Source organism: Quercus robur, chromosome 11 (genome assembly GCF_932294415.1).
Source record: "Quercus robur chromosome 11, dhQueRobu3.1, whole genome shotgun sequence".
Taxonomy (NCBI): domain Eukaryota; kingdom Viridiplantae; phylum Streptophyta; class Magnoliopsida; order Fagales; family Fagaceae; genus Quercus; species Quercus robur.
The window spans coordinates 7,713,531-7,734,110 of record NC_065544.1 but is presented as its reverse complement, the minus strand read 5'-3'; the positions used below and the strand labels follow the sequence as shown (position 1 = coordinate 7,734,110).

At 39.1% G+C, this 20,580-nt stretch overlaps 1 protein-coding gene and 1 long non-coding RNA gene across 5 annotated transcripts in view; both read left to right on the top strand.

Annotated features, from left to right (window-relative positions):
* LOC126705503 (cyclic nucleotide-gated ion channel 1-like) overlaps nucleotides 1-20,580 on the top strand; it is a 57,141-nt gene that overhangs the window by 30,884 nt on the left and 5,677 nt on the right. The gene's annotated exons all lie outside the window — the stretch shown is intronic.
* LOC126705505 (uncharacterized) lies at nucleotides 28-10,955 on the top strand. Of its 2 annotated transcripts, XR_007648303.1 has the most exons (4): nucleotides 37-528; nucleotides 691-756; nucleotides 1,284-1,492; nucleotides 10,484-10,955. It is a non-coding gene; the product is annotated as an uncharacterized LOC126705505 (long non-coding RNA). The 2 variants fall into 2 exon arrangements; XR_007648302.1 differs by having other exon boundaries at nucleotides 28-528; nucleotides 691-1,492.

The window sequence follows — 20,580 nt, the reverse complement described above, 5'->3', positions numbered from 1 at the left end:
ATGGTATCATTCTGACCCATAATGGTATCATTCTGACCCATTTATCCTAGCGTGCCAAGCTTCACAAGTTTTTTACTTGAATGATACCAAATTGGGTAGTAGTTGGCGAGTGGTGCAACATATGACGCATAGAAACATGTATGATATTCCTACAGACACAGAGAAAGTGCATGAAGAAAATGAAGAAGATAATGGTGATGCGGTATACCAAGAAAGTGAATGCATTGGGGTTAATGCAACTGTTCAACAAGAAAATGATGAAGACTTAACTTTGTTACATAGAGATGGTGTGCCAGCAATAGATTTGGAGGACTTCATACCTGTTGATGATGTATATGTGCAACTTGATGAAAGTATGTTCATCAATGATGATTTGTCTAATGAGGAATGGGATACAGATTCCAACAATGAAGAAGAAACATATAGTGATGACGATGTTTCAAGCTCAGATCAGGAAAAAGATTTATCTAGCAATGATGAATCTATTGGTGATCTTAGGGATGAAGATTAAGTTGAGTTTTGATGCAGGTTAAGTTTTGTTAAATACATAAAACTTTCATATCTTCTCAGCTATGGTATTTTTGAAAAATAAAAATGTTAAAATTTTACTTGGATGTTAAAACTATTTTGTACACATTTTTGTCATCTACTTTAGTTCACCTTTATATTGATTTATTCTTTTTATTTCAGGTTAAAATGTCTCATACCTTGGGCTACTGATGATGTTAAGGGGAGATACTTTTCATTGCAAAATTGGTTGTATATCTTCTTAAGGAATTTGTCATTATTTTATTATTATTAGAGAGAGTAGATTTGAATTTAAATTATGTATGTGATATAAAACTTGTGTATTGTTTTTCCTTATTAGTAGTTATTGTTTGAGTAGTTGTTATGCCTATATGAGTATTTGTGATTAAAAATTTGTGATGTGTGGAAATATGGTTTATTAAAGTCGGATTATTATGGTAGCAACCTAATTGTCCTTATCATGAGTTCATCTTTTTTGGCCCAATTTAGAACTCCTGTTTATAACATGCAAATAACACCTTGGCTTCTACATCATGGCAATCCATTTGGCTAAATCTAATTCACAAATGGCCAGCGTGTGATCCTTGTAATAGATCCAGCTGCTTGACCCACTCATACTATGAAACTTCCTGATTTATTTGCAAAATATACTGCACATTTGTCTGGTATTAGAGCACATTGTTTATGTGTCATTTTACAATTTAACAAGTGCTTGCACTTTTGGAACTCATTGGTATGTTTGTTTGTTTGGATAGGAGATTGAGAATGAGAAACTTAAGTTGGAACATGTTTAGCTTTCAGAGGAGAATAGTGGGTTATGTGTGTAGAATAAAAAATTGGCTGAAGAGGCTTTTTTAAGCAAAAGAACTAGCTTCGGCTGTTGTTGTGGAGTTGAACAATTTGGCTGGTGAAGTGTTAAAGCCCTCCAATATTTCGGTTTCGGGTCTTCTAGTCTTCAAAGGCTGTGAGTAGTCTCCCTTTCTTCTCCTTTCTTTTGTGTTTACTTCTATAATTCAATGTTATTGAAAGTTCAAAAACGTGTACAAAAACACTTTTGAACGTTTAGACCCCCAAAAACCAACTTAACCAACACAAGCAATATGTTAAACAACTAGTGTGCGGAAACTTAACATATGCTATAATATGAAATTGGTTAAACAACTATCTAAGCCACAACAAAATAAATCACAGCAGATAATGTAAAGGCAGAGATAGAGAGGAAGGAAGATGCAAACACAGCGATAACACCAGATATGTTATCGAAGAGGAAACCGAAGACCTCGGCGAAAAACCTCTCCGCCGCCCTCCAAGCGGTAATCAATCCACTAGAAAATACAGTTGGGATACAAGGACAGCAATAGACCCTCCAAGCCTAATCTACCCAATGCACCTAAGCCCTCCAAGCTTCTTGCTCCAACGAGGTTGCGCCGAACCTTTTTCTTTTCTAGCTTTCCGGATTCCGCTACTACACCGTAGCATCAACCAATGAATATTGGCTCCTTCCTAACTGCTTCCCAGAACTCCAAACGTCTGTCTCACAGGGATGATAATGGTGAGAACCAGGTTTGGTATAAAGCCTCTCAAGGATTTGACAATGGAGAGGAAGAGAGTGAGAGATTTTGATGAGACTCTAAGGTAGAGATTGTGGGTGAAACAATCTGGTTTTTCTTTAGGGTTTCTCTCTCAAAATTCTCTCTGGAAGCTCTCTTTCAATCGTGGGTTAAAAGGGTATTTATACTGGAGTGAAGAGGAATGCGAAACGTCAGGTTTTTTCAAAACAGGGGTGGCTCGCGGCTTGACCAAGTCGCGAGATCCAGTCGCGAGTTAACCGTATGGCCAGTTGTCCTGTTTTGTCCTGTAGTGCTCCAGCTAGCATGACTGTTCATCTTCCAGCATGCTTGGCACGTGTGCATCTTCTGGCGGGTTGAAGCCGCGAGTCCCAGCCGCGACACTTTGTTTTCTTGCACACTCTTGAGCAATCTTCACACTATCTCACTCACTACCCTTACAACAATCCCACCTAAATACAGGGTTACTAAATGCTGAATTACAAGAAAATTTGGCACGGAATAAAGCCAATTAGATGGTTGAATAAATTCAACCTTACAATCTCCCCCTTTGGCTATTCCGTGACAAAACCCTAAAACAGACTCTAGACTTAACATGTGAGTTGGGAACAGTTGATCAAAACTCACTCACACCTAACTCTAGAAGCTGTGAAGCACTTGAATCATATGAACATAAACTCCTGAAACACAACAATACACCATGATCATTGTAAGCAGAAAATTATAAATGCATATGAAACAGGCAACATGAGATCAAGCAAAAATGGAGTTAATAAACAAACCATGGCTTGATCAACCAAGTGAACACCACAAGGTAGTGATCACAGTGCTCATTCACACTTGGAATGAACACAAGGACATACAAGTTAACAAGCACAAGGCAAGACACTTGTATGCTCAACACTCAACCAATGCATAGCACACAAGGCATATGCATCTAGGAACAATCCTACAAGGGCACAAGAGTGACAGTACAACAATCACAATGCAGAACATTTAGATTAAAGTACTGATTTCAACATAGCATAAAGGCTGCACTTAAGCATGGTACATACCACAAGGCCTACAAACTATGCATAAAACAATAACCCTGAAAGCTTACATAAGCATATGGGTACAAACCAACAAATACCTGAATAACATCATCAAACATATATTAAAGTTTAACCAAGAGTATATGAAAAGAGTTAAAAACAGTTATACACCAAAACCAGTGTATTAATACCATAAAAACCATAAAAACACTAATTACTCCCCCTCAACAAATTACTCCCCCTTAAGAGCTGCTTTTCTGCTTCTCAATTATCAATGAACTTCTCCCCCTTTTTGACATGGAATGGCCAAAGGGTCACTTGTCATGCTGAGTTGTGAAGCTGTCAAGTGTAGCAGCCAAGACATCAATCTGGTCTTGCATGGCTCTCATCCTGTCAGAATGCTCAGTCTGAACTACCCTGATCCCATCAAGCCTTTCCAGAATGATCTGGAAAGCATCTGGAGGTGTGTCTGCAGAGGTTGAAGCTCTGTGTCTTTTGCCACTTCTCCTAGGTGTTGAAGTTGATGCAAGTCCAGCTGCTTCTGCTTCAGTCTCCATTGGAGCAGCCTCTCCTTCATCACCTTCATCTTCTTCTCCTGGAAGCCTAACACTTATCCTTTTGCAGGTAAGCTTGTTGATTGCAGAGGGTGTAGACATTGGACTGATGTCTTGAGGGATTGGAACTCCTTTACTCCTAAAAATCCTCATAAGCAAACTTGGAAAGATCAATTTAGGCCTAGAGGTTGTTCTGGTCTCATCCACAATGGTGTCATAAATGTGGGAACTTATGTCTATGAAGTTCTTTTCCTTGAGATCCATCAGAAAGACTGCTCTAGCACAGTTGATTGTAGTCAATTTCCTAATGGGATAGAGATTAAACATCATGATTATGGTAAGGCACCTCATGTCCACTGGAAAGGCAGTGGTATTCAAACATTTCCCTTCTCTCTGCCCACCTATCCTTTGTTGAATTGTTTCAATAGACACACTCCTATCCTTGTAATTGATAAATTCTTCATCATCTAATCCTTCAAGCCCTAATGCATCATCTATGACATGAGCATCTAAGACAAACTCTTTACCCCTCACCCAGCAACTCAATTCATTGTCCTTTATCACAGCATTTGAGTAGAATTCCCTAATTAAGGGTTCACACACAACAGGGAAACCACCCAAAAGCTTTTCCCATCCCCTTCCTTCAAAACAACTGGGAATAAAAGTTTGCCTTAAATCCTCCAAATCCACAAATCTCTCTTGAATGATTCCTGCATTCAAGAAGTTATCCTTGTATCTCTCAAAGTGGTGGACTGACCTAAACAATCTAGAATCCATCTTAAGTCTTTTGTCAGCCTTCTTCGCAGTAGATTTCTTCTTCTGAGGTGAAGGTGCCATCTGTGAACAATCAGAAAAGGCCACAACAACATATAGCAATATATGTGCAGAACCAGTCAGAACCATGTAGTAAACAGAGAGAGATATCAACCAAACAAGTGAACTTCAAACACTTAAACAGCAAGCTATTTAGTTCAAACATATGGATAAACCAAGCCTAGGATAGGAAACACATGAACAACATGGTGAAACTATCCTGAAGGCAGATAAATGACATTGAGACAGATAATGGAAAATATGACACTCAAACAATATAATGATCCAAACAGAAGCTTCCCACAGATTAACACACTAAAACATGCAGATCTAGCACAGTAAAACTCACAACCTCAAACAGAACCAATAGAAATCACTCAACAGCTCAAAGATCAGATTGAAATAAAATAAACACTTAGCTAAGCACAAGATGAAGATCAATAAGCATATGACAATCATTTAACACAAACTATAGCAATAGCATCCACAAGCTAAGCAAGAACAAGAAGCAGAGACCGAAGCTCAAACCCATTTCAAAAACACAATCAAATGCGAAAAATCAAGGGTAAAAGCACAAAATCAAGTAGAAAAGAGGGTAAAACAGAAAACCCATACCTGTAACTTGACGATTTTGAGCTAAAAGAGTGCAACACAAGAGATTGGAAAAGGGAGCACGGAGTGTTTGGGAGGGAGAGTGTTTAGAGAGAAGATGAACAGTCACAAAAATTCGAGGGAAAACTGAAAAAGTTTAAAAACTGCTCCTGTTTCTGCAAAACACGCGATTTTCGCGACTGGTTTAAGTCGCCACACAGTCGCCAGATCAAGCCGCCAAAGCACTCAAGAACAAAATTTTGAAAAATTTTTCTAAGTGTTTTTCGCGACTGGAAGGTCTACCCGCGAGTGAGTCGCGAGCTGAGCCGCGAAAATCTCTGAGTGAATCTCGCGACTGGACCTTCCACTCGCGAACAAGTCGCCAAAACTGACCAGCGAAGATGCGACTGAGGCTCGCGACTAGCCATACCCGCGACTGAGCCGCCAAAACAGGGCAGAACTGTATTTTTGAAATTTTCAGATTTTTCCAACAAAATACTTTCCAAAAACACCTAAAACACTCAAAAATCTTTTTGTGCTTGAATTAACAAAGATTGAGCATGTGAAAACACATTTTATCAAGTACAATCACACAAATGAATATGGCATTTATTGAACATAAACTTGTGTGTTGTGTGTGGATATCAACAATGAGATAGTCCTTTGTCTAATGTGAAGCTTCAATGATCAATTCAACCAAGGCATACATAATTAGCACTAGATCATGTGACCAATCTCAATTATAGAAATATGAATATATGACCTCCCACATAACTTGATAACATAACTTGGAGCTTTTCATTTTGCTCCACTTTCAGCCATAACATTTGATCTTTTGAGGCAATCATCTCTCATTGTGAGAGGTATAGACAACATTTTTCTTTGAAGAACAGGCCTTTGGCCTTTTTGAAAGAAATTTCATTTTTAATATAAGGTCGCTTACCCTTTTTCCTAGTCAAATACTAGAATGTGCGACAGGCTTTTGCAGCTCAATATCTCTTTTCATTTGGAGATTTACATTTGGTGAGCTCTTTTTAGCAAAAAAAATAAAAAGTGGGAAGAGATATAGACACAAGTCTATGCATGTTTCAAGATCAACATAGCCATTCACTAATCATTCATGACAAGTTTGAAGATCTATTTACAACAATCACATAGATTTCAAGATTTTTCCCATAGTGATATGAGTGCATGAAAACAAGCAATGCTCGAAAATGCACAAAGCCATTAGCACAAAGGTACAAGGCAAAACGAGTTTTAAGACAAAAACTCAACAAAGTCAATCAAGCTTTTTGATTTTCAAATTTTTATGTAATTTTTGGATTTTTTGACTCAAGAAACAAAAAGATTGATAAAACACAATTAAGAAATATTCACAAGAAAACAACCAAAATCAAAAGCAACAAGCATACCACACAAACATAGTCACAAAGCATAGGAAGTATTAATGCATGGACATGTTGTAATGCTTATGCATGAGTACCCCTTTTCACCCACACGTCACTTGCGTTTGGGGTGATTTCCTTAAAGGATTGGGTACGGGAGTTAGGGCTTTCAAACCTTCGTGAGAAGCTTTCCAAGCAGTTGGTGAATGCACCAATCATCTTCATCACGTTCATCATTCCGGGATCTCCATGTTGCTCTCTAGGTTGATCACCTGCCCAAGTTCTCCTATCAACTCTTGGTCCTCCTGACCTTTGAGGAGTAGCACTATTCTTTGCTCTCAACTTTTGGCAATTTGGTCGAGTGTGCCCTTGAAGTCCACAATAATGGCACACATACATTCCTCTAGGACCTCTTTGTGGTCGAGGACGTGACTTGGCACGAGATTCAGACCTGCCCACAGACTGATTACGATGATTCAGCATCCGTTGGTCCACCACATTCTTCTTCTCCTCCACCTTGAGCTTCACACCAGTAGAGTCAGCTACAACTGGATCTTTGGCTTTGACAAACTTCACTTCTTTGGTGACATTTCTAGTTGAACTACTTCCTCCGCTATATCCCAGTCCGGATTTGTCTGAGAAGCTCTTTTGAGAAGATATAACATCGTCTAGCTTCTTGGTGGTGACCCTCTCTATTTTTGCATTTGCTTGAACAACCTCACTTTCAAGAAATCTCACTTTAGTGTAAGCTTCGGAGAGCTCACCATTCAAAGTTTCAATCTCGCATTTGGCCTCCCTATACCGGATTAGAAGACTTTTGTAGTCCTCCTCAGCCTTCTTCATCTTTTTCACAGCAGCCTTGGCCACCCTTGTGTATTCACCAGATTTCTCCAAAAGTGAGTTGTAATTTTCTTGAAGAGTAGCTGTGTTTTCTTCTTCTTCAGCTTCTGATTCTTCAATAATTCCTAGTGAGTCATCCTCACTATGTTCTCCAAGGTCTTGAACAAGCAAATTCAATTCATCCGAAGACTCAACATGAGCAATCGTCATGAAAGCTGAGTAGTTCCCTTCTCCATCACAGCTCTCTTCAGATTTTGAGTCGGACGAATCTGAGTCACTCAGGGTCGTGGCATACACCTTGCCTTTTGACTTCAAATAATTCGGACATTCTTTCTTGAAGTGTCCATGCCCGTTGCATTCAAAACAAACGACACCTTGTGTGGATTGGGATTCTTTTCCATCTTTCCTTTGGAAATCCCTCTTCTCCCTTCCAGAATTTTGGAATTTTCTCTTATCATCAAATTTTCCATTGTTTTTGAATTTCAAAAACTTTCTGAAATTTTTAACAAGATAGGCTACATCTTTGTCCACCATATCTTCTCTCGATGTGCCTTGATCTTCCACCTTCTCATTAGTGGTCTTTAGAGCAAGGGATTTACTCTTCCGTTGATTTGGCAGAGACATCTCATAGGTCTGTAGAGAACCAACCAGCTCCTGCACCTTGATGTCGTCAAGATCCTTGCTCTCTTCAATAGCTGTCACCTTAGCACGGAAACTTTCCGGCAATGATCGAAGGATCTTCCTGACAATCTTTGAGTCCTCCATCTTCTCCCCCAAATTAAACTTACTGACAACCACTTCATTTAACTTCCCATAGAACGAGTCGAAAGACTCATCCTCACTCATCTTGAGCTCCTCAAACCGAGTGGTCAGCATTTGCAACTTGGTATCTTTCACCTTCTTCGTGCCTTCATAAGTTGTTTCCAGAATCTCCCATGCATCTTTGGCAATAGTAATGTGAGAAATCCTGTGAAATTCATCTGGAGACACACCACAGAAAATAGCATTTAGTGCTTTACTGTTAGCATTAGATGCAGCAAGTGCTGCCTTATCCCATGTGGATTTGGCTGCCTCAGGTTTGGCCCAACCAATCTCAACAGCATCCCACACGGATTCATCAATAGAGCATAAAAAGGCTCTCATACGAACCTTCCAAAATGCATAATTACTTCCATCAAAATATGGAGGTGCATTAAGGGATTGAGACCTATCCATCTCAAAAAGGGAGTCAAGGATCACACAATGGTAATGAAACCAAACAGATGTGTACCCGCTCTGATACCAATTGAAAGTTCAAAAACGTGTACAAAAACACTTTTGAACGTTTAGACCCCCAAAAACCAACTTAACCAACACAAGCAATATGTTAAACAACTAGTGTGCGGAAACTTAACATATGCTATAATATGAAATTGGTTAAACAACTATCTAAGCCACAACAAAATAAATCACAGCAGATAATGTAAAGGCAGAGATAGAGAGGAAGGAAGATGCAAACACAGCGATAACACCAGATATGTTATCGAAGAGGAAACCGAAGACCTCGGCGAAAAACCTCTCCGCCGCCCTCCAAGCGGTAATCAATCCACTAGAAAATACAGTTGGGATACAAGGACAGCAATAGACCCTCCAAGCCTAATCTACCCAATGCACCTAAGCCCTCCAAGCTTCTTGCTCCAACGAGGTTGCGCCGAACCTTTTTCTTTTCTAGCTTTCCGGATTCCGCTACTACACCGTAGCATCAACCAATGAATATTGGCTCCTTCCTAACTGCTTCCCAGAACTCCAAACGTCTGTCTCACAGGGATGATAATGGTGAGAACCAGGTTTGGTATAAAGCCTCTCAAGGATTTGACAATGGAGAGGAAGAGAGTGAGGGATTTTGATGAGACTCTAAGGTAGAGATTGTGGGTGAAACAATCTGGTTTTTCTTTAGGGTTTCTCTCTCAAAATTCTCTCTGGAAGCTCTCTTTCAATCGTGGGTTAAAAGGGTATTTATACTGGAGTGAAGAGGAATGCGAAACGTCAGGTTTTTTCAAAACAGGGGTGGCTCGCGGCTTGACCAAGTCGCGAGATCCAGTCGCGAGTTAACCGTATGGCCAGTTGTCCTGTTTTGTCCTGTAGTGCTCCAGCTAGCATGACTGTTCATCTTCCAGCATGCTTGGCACGTGTGCATCTTCTGGCGGGTTGAAGCCGCGAGTCCACCCGCGAGTCCCAGCCGCGACACTCTGTTTTCTTGCACACTCTTGAGCAATCTTCACACTATCTCACTCACTACCCTTACAACAATCCCACCTAAATACAGGGTTACTAAATGCTGAATTACAAGCAAATTTGGCACGGAATAAAGCCAATTAGATGGTTGAATAAATTCAACCTTACAGTTATTGTAAATTATTCCATATAAATCTAAAATTTTAAAGGTGTCATCAGATGTCATTTTCTTGTAAAACCATGAAGAAGCCTGGCATATTCTAGTTTATTAGGATGCTTGCCTTTTAATTCTATCTTGCTCCTAATTTTCTTACACTTACAAATTAAACATCGCATCCAAATTTCTATTTCTCATTTTTTATTTGTAAAAGTGAAAAAAATTTGCATTCATTCAAACTAATATAGGTATGCTTAAACGTTAACTAATGTTGTGATTAAGTTTCACTCAAAATATATGTGAGTTGCTTTTCATGTATTGTATTTTTCTCTTAGCATTTGAAAGTACACCTGCACTGCAAACCTGTGGTATAAAGTAAACCGTGAACTTACCCCTAATCTTTCCAACAAAGAATATTCACCCCGCCCTGCCATCCCTAAATGTAGCATTTTGAATAGTAAAGTTAAAAAATTAGAACCTTCTTGAATTAATCTTTCTGGAGGGAAAAAATGAATCATTTAAAAAAAGCAAAGAAAATCTGAGTATATTTTTAGCTTTTAAGGTATATTTTTGACCATTTATCATTTTCACTTTATTGTTAAATTCCCAAAGTGGGACTCTCAATTTGGAGAGGGAGTATAAAAATCTGCATAGACCCATTATCTCATCTTTCTAAAAATTAAAATCTTTTTAAGTTAATGCTTGAGATAGTTTTTTTGTGGAAGGGTTAGAGGTAACGCATGTGCTTAATTTTGTACACCTTTTGGTTATAACTCTTTATCTTATACTTGTTTTGAAGGTTATGCTGAAAGTACCAATGGTAGTTTGTCTTGAAGGCACAAACGTGATTAGAAAAGAGCACGACTTCACTCTTTTGTTCAACTTCTAAGTCCAAGGCGTTTACCAGACACTATGTGAAAGAAACAAAGTTTTTATTTTTATTTTTTATAGAAGAAGAAACTAAACTCAAAGTTTGACACTTCAACTCTGGGGAGTGTCAAAGTTCTCATCTTTCCTGGTTGTGTTAAATTGAGGTCCTTTTGATGATCTCTCTTCATTTTACCTTCTGGGTATTCCTTAATTTTTGTAAACAAGTTGTGGGTATCTTTGAAAATTAGCAGCTGTTTCATGGTTTAGTTGTGGGTCTCTGTGTCTTAGAGTTTCATGGGTTTTGAATGATTTTTGGAGTTTTTGTGTGTTTTGGGTGTAACTGATTGGTGAATTGTAAAAAGGGTCTTAATTTAATTTGAGTTATGGAGTACTTTTTAAAAGGAGACTAGTTTGGAAATACTGAGAAAATTGGATATGGAATTTTAACGATTACTTTTCTTTTCTTTTTCTTCTTTGTCTTGTTCCTTGTTGGCTCTTGTTTTGTGTTTTGTTCATTGCAACAAGTTTTAGCTTGATTGCATATCTTCATGAGAAATTCGTTATCCTTTGATTAGTATTTGAGTGAATAGATTGGAGCTTTTATTATGAATGTGATATTGAACTTGGGTATTATTTTCCCTTATTAGTAGTTATTGATTGAGCAGTTGTTATGCTTCTATGAGTATTTGTGATTGAAAATTTTTTATGTGCATAGGATTGTGCTTTGTTATTACCTAACAGGTACCATTGTAAAATTCAGAATGTAAATTTTAGAGAAAAATTAAAAAAAAAATGTTAAATATTATTAGCGACGACAATTTCATCGCTAATATTTTATCATATCATTAGTGACGACAAACAATATCATCGCTAATATGCAATTTTTAGTGATGACATGTTTGTGGTCACTTATATATCGTTATCTGTGACGACAAACAATATCATCGCTAATATGCAATTTTTAGTGATGACATGTTTGTGGTCACTTATATTTTGTTATCTGTGACGACAACAAGCGTCGTCGCTAGTAATGATATATCAATGACCATAAACATGTCGTCATTAATAATAATCTATTAGCGACGACAAAAAAATTTGTCACTACTAATGAGATAGTAGCGATGACATTTCGTCTTGGGGTCTCGAGTTATTTATGACGACAACTGTTACTATTAGCGACAACTTTGTTGTCGTTAACAGTATTGTATTTGCGATGACATTAATATCGTCGCTAAAAAACTTTTTTGTAACCAAATTCGTTTAACGAAAATTAGCGACGACATTTTTCGTCGCCAATATAATTAGCGACGATATTCAAAGCATTAGCGACGACTATATGCCATCGCTAAAGACCAAATTTCTTGTAGTGTATGTTGGGTAAATTGTAATAGACACTGTATCTATAATATAATAGTTATGGTTTAGTTATTCGGCAGTTTAGTTATATTTTTATTACAGGGAACATGCATTCCTTATGAATAGATATTCTTTAAAATGAAGAATAATCATTCATCTCTAAAAGTGTTGTAATAGTTATTCCTTAGTAAGTGTAATTTTCTTGATCACCCATTGACTTCATAATAATTTCTAAAATTAATATATTTCCAAATAGACAAACTTTCATATGCACATAACAATTATGAAAATAAAAAATATATAAAAAATGACGAATCTCTCTCTCTCTCTCTCTCTCTCTAAAATTATTTTTTAGGAAATATAATTGTATGTGTGGTGGTGAGGTTCTAGTGAGCTAAGACTTTTGGGCCCTGACCCCCAATTTACTTGTATTCTGGTTGGGCTTATCCCACAATGGGAGGTCCAAGAAGTGTTTCTTAAATATATGAGGGAATTAAAGTCACTCTTACACCAAACTCCCTAGTTCTTAGCTCAACCGAGATGAACGTTATACAATTGAGCTTTCGCCCTAGAACCTGAGTAAGATTGTCCCCTTCCTGAGTTGAATCTTATATCACTACTCTCGTGTTTCACTCCCCCAATTCCTCCAACCCCTATTTCAATTCTCTGTTCCCCTATTTATAATCTTTCCTTAGTGGGGTTGTCATGATGAGGGGGTATTTCCCAAGTCAATGGGCCCCTCTATGCTATATTCCTGACTAGAGGGGACCCACTTCATACTGCTAATATGATTTCCTTGACTGCTTCCTCAAACTTCTTTCTGATTGAGAAGGAAACCATGCATCTCTTGGTCACCTTCACTTCATTTCCTTTCCTTTCTTGAGCCAAGTGAAATTGTAGGGTTATGGATGTTCTTTAGTTTCAAGGCCTAATTTGTCCACAGCCTCTTGTGATACAACATTCTTACAGCTGCCTTCATCAATCACCATGTTTAATACTCTTCCACTAATGCAATAGGTAGTATAAAAAATATTACTCCTACGCCAACCTTGGTCTTCTTTCTTGGATGAAAGCAAGGTCTATTTTTCATGACCAATGCAAGCCACTCTGCTTGTTCTAAGTCGCTTCAGGGAAGAGATTATACATGGCATAATCTCCATCTTCTTTTCCCTCCATTGCCTCAATAATCAAGGCCTTTGACTTTGTTTTGGATTGCTTCTCCAGTTCTCTTGCAGTCAGTGGCCTTATGACCTGCTTCTCCACTTTATTAACACTTAAATTTTAAGTGCTGAGGCTGTTTTGCTAGTGGTTTCGATGCTCTAGAGTTTGAAATCATGCCTGCGTTGGCAAACCTGAACGGCTGTGCAGTCACAGGCCTTTCTTGATTGCTGGTTATATTATTTCTTTGACCTCCAAAGGGCTGTGAAAGCAAGAACTAACTTCTTGCATGTTGCCTTTCAATCAACAAGGCCCTGTTGTATGCCTTAGAAACTGGCCACAGAGTGCAGGCCCTAATGCATGTTGGAATACTGGTTTGAGGCCCCTTAAGAACTCGCCCATCTATTTTTCACTCTCATTGAGATCCACTCAAGCCACCAAATTATGCAGCTCTTGGTACAATGTCTACATATTGTTGAAAAGCAAAAATAATTCCTCATTTTCTGTTTCATCTTGGACTAGTCTTGAGTTTTTTTCTTCCCTCTTGTAATTCATTTTACTTGCAGTTGTTCCCACCAGGCTAAGGCCCTTCCTTTCAGTTTAATAGAGACTAGCTTCACCTTTCTTGGAATCTTGGACTTCATAATGCTCAAAGATTCTATCAATGTGGTTCAATCAACCAGTCCATAAACTCCTCAAGATTCAAGCTTCCTTGAAATTCTAGTAGGTCAGGTCAATCTTCATATTGGGCTCCCGTTTTGGCTCTTCTCTTGGAGGGCTTGTGCACAGGGGCCTGTCTTGGCTGCTGCACTGATGCTTGCCTACCTCCTCTAGTATTGCCAAAATGATTGTCAAAGTGTCTGTTGATATCTGCATCAGCATCCTTTGATTGATCTCCATCACTCTTTTGATTGGCTAGTTGGCTTCTCCTTACTTCCTTGATCAGTTGTTGCCTTAACAAATCCTCAAATCTCTATCACTATAATCTGAGGCTCAACTCAACCACATGAACTTGTGGCTGCTGTAGCTAGGCTAGTACTTCTACTTCTCATTCTATTGGTACAAAACCTTTCTTGAACTTCCCGGATCTGTCTGCTGGTGCCATGTTGCAGTAACCACTCAGAAAATATACTCCTAGGGACTCTCAGATTTGAGGCTTGGTTATGGGCTGCAATATTGTCCAAGGCTGGGGAACAAAATCAAGATTGATTCTTGAAGTGGTTTTATGGACTCGAAATTGGAGAATAACATATAGCTCTGATACCCAAAGGATGGAGGATTGGTTGAAAACTGGAAGTGTATGGACAATGCTAAGTTGCTTAGAGTTGGCTGGGAAAACAGGCTCTTCAAGAGACACACTCTTGCCAAATAACTCTCGGACAAGTATCTATTTCTATAAGTTAAAATCTGCTTATTTATAGTTGGTAAAGGCTAATTGTCATTGGCTGGCTGGTTAGATACAAATAGCTGTTATTTGATTGGTTAATCCATAACAAACTATCTCTACCTAACTGATATGCTACTGCCCTTTTCACTAACCATCCTAATCTCTATCATTTCTTATCACTAACTGCATTATAATACAAACACACTACTATGAAGCTGTTACAAATGAGCCAAGCAAATGGATTGTATCTACTATTAACTGAATGCTGCAGGGCACAACAGCTTGCAGTTGTAGACTTTGTTACCATTCATTTGAGGGGGATATTAAGCAAAGTACTAAACAACAGGTCGCGCTAGACCTAGCTGTGGACATGGTAGGTCAATAGTTTCAAAACAGTGAGCCATAAGATGTGTAAGGTTGAATTTATTCAACCATCTAATTGGCTTTATTCCGTGCCAAATTTGCTTGTAATTCAGCATTTAGTAACCCTGTATTTAGGTGGGATTGTTGTAAGGGTAGTGAGTGAGATGGAGTGAAGTTTGCTCAAGAGTGTGCAAGAAAACAGAGTGTCGCGGCTGGGACTCGCGGGTGGACTCGCGGCTTCAACCCGCCAGAAGATGCACACGTGCCAAGCATGCTGGAAGATGAACAGTCATGCTAGCTGGAGCACTACAGGACAAAACAGGACAACTGGCCATACGGTTAACTCGCGACTGGATCTCGCGACTGGATCTCGCGACTTGTTCAAGCCGCGAGCCACCCCTGTTTTGGAAAAACCTGACGTTTCGCATTCCTCTTCACTCCAGTATAAATACCCTTTTAACCCACGATTGAAAGAGAGCTTCCAGAGAGAATTTTGAGAGAGAAACCCTAAAGAAAAACCAGATTGTTTCACCCACAATCTCTACCTTAGAGTCTCATCAAATTCCCTCACTCTCTTCCTCTCCATTGTCAAATCCTTGAGAAGCATTATACCAAACCTGGTTCTCACCATTATCATCTCTGTGAGACAGACGTTTGGAGTTCTGGGAAGCAGTTAGGAAGGAGCCAATCTTCATTGGTTGATGCTACGGTGTAGTAGCGGAATCCGGAAAGCTAGAAAAGAAAAAGGTTCGGCGCAACCTCCTTGGAGCAACAAGCTTGGAGGGCTTAGGTGCATTGGGTAGATTAGGCTTGGAGGGTCTATTGCTGTCCTTGTATCCCAACTGTATTTTCTAGTGGATTGATTACCGCTTGGAGGGCGGCGGAGAGGTTTTTCGCCGAGGTCTTCGGTTTCCTCTTCGATAACATATCTGGTGTTATCTCTGTGTTTGCATCTTCCTTCCTCTCTATCTCTGCCTTTACATTATCTGCTGTGGTTTATTTTGTTGTGGCTTAGATAGTTGTTTAATCAATTCCATATTATAGCATATGTTAAGTTTCCGCACACTAGTTGTTTGACATATTGCTTGGGTTGGTTAAGTTGGTTTTTGGGGGTCTAAACGTTCAAAAGTGTTTTTGTACACGTTTTTGAACTTTCAATTGCTATCAGAGCGGGTACACAGCTGTTTGGTTTCATTACCATTGTGTGATCCTTGACTCCCTTTCTTTTTGAGATGGATAGGTCTCAATCCCTTAATGCACCTCCATATTTTGATGGAAGTAATTATGCATTTTGGAAGGTTCGTATGAGAGCTTTTTTATGCTCTATTGATGAATCCGTGTGGGATGCTGTTGAGATTGGTTGGGCCAAACCTGAGGCAGCCAAATCCACATGGGATAAGGCAGCACTTGCTGCATCTAATGCTAACAGTAAAGCACTAAATGCTATTTTCTGTGGTGTCTCCAGATGAATTTCACAGGATTTCTCACATTACCATTGCCAAAGATGCATGGGAGATTCTGGAAACAACTTATGAAGGCACGAAGAAAGTAAAAGATACCAAGTTACAAATGCTGACCACTCGGTTTGAGGAGCTCAAGATGAGTGAGGATGAGTCTTTCGACTCTTTCTATGGGAAGTTAAATGAAGTGGTTGTCAGTAAGTTTAACTTGGGGGAGAAGATGGAGGACTCAAAGATTGTAAGAAAGATCCTTCGATCATTGCCGGAAAGCTTCCGTGCTAAAGTGACAGCCATTGAAGAGAGCAAGGATCTTGACGACATCAAGGTACAGGAGCTGGTTGGTTCTCTACAGACCTATGAGATGTCGCTGCCAAATCAACGGAAGGGTAAATCCCTTGCTCTAAAGACCACTAATGAGAAGGTGGAAGATCAAGGCTCATCGGGAGAAGATATGGTGGACAAAGATGTAGCCTATCTTGTTAAAAATTTCAGAAAGTTTTTGAAATTCAAAAACAATGGAAAATTTGATGATAAGAGAAAATTCCAAAATTCTGGAAGGGAGAAGAGGGATTTCCAAAGGAAAGATGGAAAAGAATCCCATTCCACACAAGGTGTCACTTGTTTTGAATGCAACGGGCATGGACACTTCAAGAAGGAATGTCCTAATTATTTGAAATCGAAAGGCAAGGTGTATGCCACGACCTTGAGTGATTCAGACTCGTCCGACTCAGAATCTGAAGAGAGCTGTGATGGAGAAGGGAACTATTCAGCTTTCATGACTATTGCTTATGTTGAGTCTTCGGATGAGTTGAGTTTGCTTGTTCAAGACCTTGGAGAACATAGTGAGGATGACTCACTAGGAATTGTTGAAGAATCGGAAGCTGAAGAAGAAGAAAGCACAGCAACTCTTCAAGAAAATTACAACTCACTCTTGGAGAAGTCGGGTGAATACACAAGGGTAGCCAAGGCTGCTGTGAGAAAGATGAAGAAGGCTGAGGAGGACTACAAAAGTCTCCTAATCCGGTATAGGGAGGCCAAATGCGAGATTGAAACTCTGAATGGTGAGCTGTCCGAAGCTTACACTAAAGTGAGATTTCTTGAGAACGAGGTGATGCAAGCAAATGCTAAAATAGAGAGGGTCACCACCAAGAAGCTAGACGATGTTATATCTTCTCAAAAGAGCTTCTCAGACAAATCCGGACTGGGATATACCGGAGGAAGTAGTTCAACTGGAAATGTCACCAAAGAAGTGAAGTTTGTCAAAGCCAAAGATCCAGTTGTAGCTGACCCTACTGGTGTGAAGCTCGAGGTGGAGGAGAAGAAGAATGTGGTGGACCAACGGATGCTGAATCATCGTAATCAGTATGTGGGCAGGTCTGAGTCTCGTGCCAAGTCACGTCCACGACCACAAAGAGGTCCTAGAGGAATGTATGTGTGCCATTATTGCGGACTTCAAGGGCACACTCGACCAAATTGCCAAAAGCTGAGAGCAAAGAACAGTGCTACTCCTCAAAGGTCAAGAGGACCAAGAATTGATAGGAGAACTTGGGCAGGGGATCAACCTAGAGAGCAAAATGGAGATCCCGGAATGATGAACGTGATGAAGATGATTGGTGCATTCACCAACTGCTTGGAAAGCTTCTCACGAAGGTTTGAAAACCCTAACTCCCGTACCCAATCCTTTAAAGAAATCACCCCAAACGCAAGTGACGTGTGGGTGAAAAGGGGTACTCATGCATAAGCATTACAACATGTCCATGCACTAATACTTCCTATGCTTTGTGACTATGTTTGTGTGGTATGCTTGTTGTTTTTGTTTTTGGTTGTTTGCTTATCTTCTTGTGAATATTTCTTAATTGTGTTTTATCAGTCTTTTTGTTTCTTGAGTCAAAAATCCAAAAATTACATAAAAATTTGAAAATCAAAAAGCTTGATTGACTTTGTTGAGTTTTTGTCTTAAAACTCGTTTTGCCTTGTACCTTTGTGCTAATGGCTTTGTGCATTTTCGAGCATTGCTTGTTTTCATGCACTCATATCACTATGGGAAAAATCTTGAAATCTATGTGATTGTTGTAAATAGATCTTCAAACTTGTCATGAATGATTAGTGAATGGTTATGTTGATCTTGAAACATGCATAGACTTGTGTCTATATCTCTTCCCACTTTTTATTTTTTTGCTAAAAAGAGCTCACCAAATGTAAATCTCCAAATGAAAAGAGATATTGAGCTGCAAAAGCCTGTCGCACATTCTAGTATTTGACTAGGAAAAAGGGTAAGCGACCTTATATTAAAAGTGAAATTTCTTTCAAAAAGGCCAAAGGCCTGTTCTTCAAAGAAAAATGTTGTCTATCCCTCTCACAATGAGAGATGATTGCCTCAAAAGATCAAATGTTATGGCTGAAAGTGGAGTCAAATGAAAAGCTCCAAGTTATGTTATCAAGTTGTGTGGGAAGTCATATATTCATATTTCTATAATTGAGATTGGTCACATGATCTAGTGCTAATTGTGTATGCCTTGGTTGAATTGATCATTGAAGCTTCACATTAGACAAAGGACTATCTCATTGTTGATATCCACACACAACACACAAGTTTTTGTTCGATAAATGCCATATTCATTTGTGTGATTGTACTTGATAAAATGTGTTTTCACATGCTCAATCTTTGTTAATTCAAGCACAAAAAGATTTTTGAGTGTTTTAGGTGTTTTTGGAAAGTGTTTTTGTTGGAAAAATCTGAAAATTTCAAAAATACAGTTTTGCCCTGTTTTGGCGGCTCAGTCGCGGGTATGTCAAGTCGCGAGCCTCAGTCGCATCTTCGCTGGTCATGTTTGGCGACTTGTTCGCGAGTGGAAGGTCCAGTCGCGAGGTTCACTCAGAGATTTTCGCGGCTCAGCTCGCGACTCACTCGCGGGTAGAACTTCCAGTCGCGAAAAACACTTAGAAAAATTTTTCAAAATTTTGTTCTTGAGTGCTTTGGCGACTTGAGCTGGCGACTATGTGGCGACTTAATCCAGTCGCGAAAATCGCGTGTTTTGTAGAAACAGGAGCAGTTTTTAAACTTTTTCAGTTTTTCCCTCGAATTTTTGTGACTGTTCATCTTCTCTCTAAACACTCTCCCTCCCAAACACTCCGTGCTCCCTTTTCCAATCTCTTGTGTTGCACTCTTGCAGCTCAAAATCGTCAAGTTACAGGTATGGGTTTTCTGATTTTCACTCTTTTCTACTTGATTCTGTGCTTTTACCCTTGATTTTTCGCATATGATTGAGTTTCTGAAATGGGTTTGTGTTTCGGTCTCTGCTCCTTGTTCTTGCTTAGCTTGTGGATGCTGTTGCTATAGTGTGTGTTAAATGATTGTCATATGCTTATTGCTCTTCATCTTGTGCTTAGCTAAGTGTTTCTCTTATTTCAATCTGATCTTTGAGCTGTTGAGTGATTTCTATTGGTTCGTTCTGAGGTTGTGAGTTTTACTGTGCTAGATTTGCATGTTCTAGTGTGTCTATCTGTGGGTAGCTTCTGTTTGGATCAATATATTGTTTGAGTGTCATATCATTTTTCCATTATCTGCCTCAATGTCATTTATCTGCCTTCAGGATAGTTTCACCATGTTGTTCATGTGTTTCCTATCCTAGGCTTGGTTTATCCATATGTTTGAACTAAATAGCTTGCTGTTTAAGTGTTTGAAGTTCATTTGTTTGGTTGATATCTCTCTCTGTTTACTATATGGTTCTGACTGGTTCTGCACATATATTGCTATATGTTGTTGTGGCCTTTTCTGATTGTTCACAGATGGCTCCTTCACCTCAGAAGAAGAAATCTACTGCGAAGAAGGCTGACAAAAGACTTAAGATGGATTCTAGATTGTTTAGGTCAGTTCACCACTTTGAGAGATACAAGGATAACTTCTTGAATGCAGGAATCATTCAAGAGAGATTTGTGGATTTGGAGGACTTAAGGCAAACTTTTATTCCCAGTTGTTTTGAAGGAAGAGGATGGGAAAAGCTTCTGAGTGGTTTCCCTGTTGTGTGTGAACCCTTAATTAGGGAATTCTACTCAAATGCTGTGATAAAGGATAATGAATTGAGTTGCTGGGTGAGGGGTAAAGAGTTTGTCTTAGATGCTCATGTCATAGATGATGCATTAGGGCTTGAAGGATTAGATGATGAAGAATTTGTCAATTATAAGGATAGGAGTGTGTCTATTGAAACAATTCAACAAAGGATAGGTGGGCAGAGAGAAGGGAAATGTTTGAATACCACTGCCTTTCCAGTGGACATGAGGTGCCTTACAATAATTATGATG